Source organism: Chinchilla lanigera, unplaced genomic scaffold (genome assembly GCF_000276665.1).
Source record: "Chinchilla lanigera isolate Chin_1 unplaced genomic scaffold, ChiLan1.0 scaffold00019, whole genome shotgun sequence".
In the NCBI taxonomy this organism is placed as follows: Eukaryota; Metazoa; Chordata; class Mammalia; order Rodentia; family Chinchillidae; genus Chinchilla; species Chinchilla lanigera.
The window spans coordinates 11,742,724-11,747,738 of NW_004955420.1; the positions used below are offsets into that span (position 1 = coordinate 11,742,724).

Here is a 5,015-nt window from a genome sequence, read left to right on the forward strand (position 1 = left end):
GCGCTCCTTCCGCCTGCGCTCGGACGGCCGCCGCGGCCGCACCGCGCGGGAGCAGGCCCTCCGCGCCCCGCAACTTGAGCCGCAAGGAGCGGCCGAAAAGGGCGTTGAGGCCCTCGGGGCGCCCCAAACCACCCCTCCCCATCAATGCCTCCAAAAAGGAAGGAGGAACTAAAATCACCTCCACCCCCCCCCGTGCCCCGACCCCTGCCCCCCTCTCGCGTCCAGGACCCGAAGGGCATCACCTCCATGTGAGAATCCAGAAGAGACCTTAGCCCAGTTCTGTGGGCGCCCCGGCGCTCTTTGCAGTAGCACAGGCTCTTCCCAGACCTCAGTGTCCCCGGGAGACCCGGAGGATACCCCAAAGTTCCCCAGGGAGGAGATTGGGCATTAGAAGCCCCAGACGTGGCAGTCCAAGGTCTGGTATCATTGGCTGCCTACTGCTTGCCCTAAAAGCTCCCCTGAAAGTTCACCCTTCCAGAATAAGTTTGGAAGGTATCAGTAGGGCGTTTTTTTCAGTAAGGGTTCATGTCCTACCCGGTTGACAGTCCAAGCATGACCTACTTTGCATTGTAAATCAGCTGAGGCTAGGGAGTAGCAGGATTCTTAGCTGGGGATCAAGTGGACAAATACATGCTGCAAAGAGTTCAAAAAGACTCATTTGAAGGGGTCCTTGGCCTTAGAAAGTTACTGTCCAGCCCAAGGGCAGCTTAGCTACTCAAGGAGGCTGAGGCAGGAAATTGCCAATTCCAGGCCAGTTTGAGCAACAGAGAAAACCTATCTCAAAATAGAAAGGAGTGGAGACGTAGCTCAGTGATAGAACATTTCCCTAGCATGCTTGAGGCCCTGGGCTCAATCCCCAGGAGTCCCCCTCCCCATCCAGGGAATCTTTACACACCAAGGAAGGAAGGAAGAAAACAGGTGGGCCAGGGCAAGGTCCTGAGTTTGACTCCGGTATGAAAAAAAAAAAAAAAAAAAACAACCAGGTAATAGAGCAAATGTACTAAGAAAATCGTATCTGAGATTGAACCAGGAGTTTATATGTACCTGATAACAAGGCCAGCCTGAGCAGGCCATCATCATGCCCACACTGTCTTCCTCCAACACAGGCAAACACTACCAGATCAGCCCTTCTACCTGACAAGTTTGGTGTTCTTATCAAAACATCCACTTTTTTTGGTAGCTCCTGAGGGCCTAATACTCCCTGGAAACAGCCATGCGTTGAGAACTCCCAGGGCTCTAGCAAGGCGGATCTTTGGGGGCTGCAGACGTTCACTCACTCCTTCGTTCTTCCCACCAGCAGTTAGTGTAGGCTACCAGTGTGGGAAGGCCTCTTGCTGGGCTGGAAAAAACAGCCAAGGCAGGCCAGATCTGTCTTTTGCACCAAGCCGGATACTGGACCACCTCCATGGAGGTTTTCTTGGAATTCACCTAGCACCTTAAAACACTAGACTGACCTCAGATATCAACTAATATCTAGGGTCTTCATGAAGAGGGTTCTGTATCTCTTGTCCTAGTGTGTTTTGCTTCATGGAAGCAATTGTTCGTGGATTTCCTTTACACTTTCCTAATTGCCAAGGGACAGTTCTTGACCTCACTTCTGCACTTGAAGGCTTCCTCCTTGGATTTCTGTCATTTCCCATGACACATTTTCTTCTGCATCTTCTTCTTCCTTCTGTAGCCTCTCCCCCCTGCTGGCTTCGCTCTTGGCTCTTAAATGTTGGACTTTACAGAATCACCCCTGCATCCTGTATATAACCTGTGTCATGCTCTCACAATGCCAACCTGCTTCCCAAGGAGTCCAAAAGCTTAACTTCTAGCTCCGGAGTAGCAGGCCTAGGCCCTAATTCTGGTCATCCCACTGGCCCTCCAAGCTTGACAAATCCAAAACCTTATCCTCAAACCTCCTTTTCCTTCTCTCTTCTCACCAATCATCCAAACTAAAGACACCACCCCCATCTAAGCTATTACCAACTCTTATCAATTTTGTCTCCTAGGGAGCTCTCACATCTCAACTCTACCCTCAGTCCCTTGGCTAAGCCTCTATCATCTCTCTTGACTTAACCACTCCTTCTCTTACCTAATCTCCCAGGCTCTACTCTTCCTCAGGACCAGGGTTGTTTTTCTATAATGCAAATCCGAATATCTTCCTGAAAATTGAGGGACTGCTCTAGCCTGAGCTTTTTGGTATAGAATTTCTCTCTCCTAATCTGTCCATTCTCTTGCCCTTCCCCACCACCCCTCACACAAGTTCAGCTCGTGGATCGGTTTTAACAAGCCGAACCTTTGTCCTGCTCTGTCCCTTGTGTCACCCTAGCTTTCCCTCGTTCTGCTACCCCTGGCACAGTCACTGACACTAAATGAGGACTTTCCGTGGGTCATGTGCTGCCTCTATACCCCTGACCTTCATGTAATCCTCACTTGACCCCTGGAGCTGTACTAGGTTATTATGCCCATTTCACAGAGAGGAAAAATGAAGCACAGAGATAGTAAATACCATGACAGAGGCTCCAAAGCAAGTTAGCAGGGATGGGGGACTTAAACGCATACAATGTAACTAGTCTGTTTTCTTAAGCACCAGGATGTATTTCCTACCCAGAGCTCAGTAATTAACTCAAAGATGTCTTCTCTGTGACCTACTCCTTACTCATCCCGAGGCTCCAGCTGTTCTGCATATTTCTCCTTCTGTACTTGTGTGATACCTAGCATGTGCTTCTGTCACGCTTAGTGTGACATCACGTGATCATCATTTGCCTCCAGGATCACCTCCTCTCCACAGTGTGCGCTGCTCTGCGACCTGGTTGCACATACCTTTGAATTTTTAGTGTAAAAGCAGAGGTCTTACCTATGGGACAAATGTATGTGCTACACAGTAATAACTGAATAAACAAAAGAAAGAAGAGCTGTTGAACCTGAGTCTGTTAATTAGTCTTAAGACAGTACCTTTGGTTGAGGGTAGCACACAGAGATAAAGTGCTTGCCCAGCATAGCTGAGGCCCTGGGACCATCCTCAGCACCACAAAAAAATAAAATAAAAAGCCTCTATTGTTTCCTATTGTGTGCAATAGCTGTTCTCCTTGGCAGATGTAAATTGTGCCATATGGTCTGATGGTAAATGTAGTAGCAACTGTACCCATCACACACTTCCTAGCTATAGTACTGAATGTGAAATGGAGAATTATTACTCAATCATCATCATTGTGTGAGAGAAACACATTTGTTAAAATTGTCCCGGTTATTTTTAAAGTGGAAAAGAGTCCTGAAGATAAAGCATAAATTACAATATTTAACAAAAGGGTATTCATTAACATGTTCATAAGACTTTTTTTCATGAGATTTTAAATATTTGAGTGAAGGCTTTATGTTTCTTCAGGTACAGAATTTGAAAAGATTGTTTTTATAGTACCGGTCTCAATACAGTGATAAGAACTATGATGGAAACGTCTAGCTGAAACCTATTCTGAGTCTAACTTCCCACACATACACATATATGTTTGCTGTATACCTATAGCAACATATGCAAATTAATACTTTGAGGTAAAGCATTCAAGTTGAAAATAATTGTTGCTATTGCTGCAAAAGCTTATAAATTCATGTCAAAATGAATATTCCCTGATAAAATAGTCACAATTCTGTTTAAAGAAACACAAAACTAAGGATATCACACTTCAAGAATTTGTTCTTGGGGCTGGGGATTTAGCTCAGTGGCACAGTGCCTGCCTGGCAAGCGCAAGATCGTGAGTTCGATTCCTGGTACCGGAAACACACACACACACGCACACACACGCACACACACACACACAAGAAATTTGTTCTTAGCAGAAGAAATCTTAAGACAGATTGCTAACATTTCTGGTAGTTCAGCTAGCTAAAATTAAGCCTCAGGAGTTTTAAGCCTAACTATATATGCAGTTACCACAAAGGCAGTAGTCTGGGATGTAGTACCACAACCCCTTAACTTCAGTACATTCAATTTTGCCTAACAGTTACATAAATATGTTTATTGAGTTCAGGCTTGCTTATTTATAAATATGTCAATGAGATGACCTATTTGACCTATACAACCCATTTGGATTTGAGTAAAACATGGCATTTAGATTCTTATCAATTCAAAATGATAGCATTATTTGTTTGTGTGCTGGGGATCAAATCCCAGGCTTCATGCCTGCTAAGCATGAGGTTCTACCACTAGCAGCTACATCCCCAGACCCATAACAATGTTTAAAAGAGTGAGGCAGACATGGTCAGACCTCAGGCTCAGGGATGGAGCCTGGTACGGCCATAAGAAGTCTAAAGTGGCCACCACAGTCCCCCAGATTTATGCCAAATCCATCCTCCTCCTCCTTCTCCCCTGTCAGAGTAGGGGTTGGAAACGAAAGCTTTCTCCTCTCCCCTTCCTCAAAAGATGTCATCAGAAAAGCTAGTGGAGGGCTGCCTAGGACTCTTTCCTCCACTTCTGGAACATTTAGAAGAGGAATCCTTCATCTGGAAAAAGGGAAGAACGTCAGACACTGTCCCTAGGAAATTAGGCACCATTATCCCCTTCGTACAAAAAAAAGTAACAATATTCTAGTGGGTCACTTTCCAAATTTAAAAATGGGATTATTTACCAGAGCCAGTCTGTCGTCTCAAGTTACATGTGGATCTGCTGATTTTAGCTGCTCCACACTCATGGTAGAGGAATGGACTTGCAGTAACAGCTGGGACTGGAGGACCAGCAGTGGGATACTGAGGCCATCACTGATGATGTCACAATCCCCCACTGTCCCAGAGCACAGCCTGGACCTCCCTGCCCAGCCCAGCTCGGTTAGTCCTAGATGAGATCACAGCTCAGCCCAGGGTGGTTTTCCTTGGACAGGTGTTTGATTGCAAAGAACGAGACCATCATGGCTGAAAGAGGTCCATAAACTGGGGAAAATGAACCTCCTGTCTTTTCTGTCTTAATTCAATGGATGGTATACTAGGCATCAAAATCTCTCTAGGACTCATTATTCTCAGGCACAAAATGAAAAGACTGC

General features: G+C 45.9%; 1 protein-coding gene across 1 annotated transcript in view; it reads right to left on the bottom strand.

The window, feature by feature from the left end:
- Positions 1 to 4,748, bottom strand: part of Dcun1d1 (DCN1, defective in cullin neddylation 1, domain containing 1) — a gene marked incomplete in the record, with an annotated part of 40,823 nt that extends 36,075 nt beyond the window's left edge. Inside the window, 1 exon segment of the mRNA XM_013513568.1 lies at positions 4,608 to 4,748.
- Between the last annotated feature and the right edge of the window lie 267 nt (positions 4,749 to 5,015).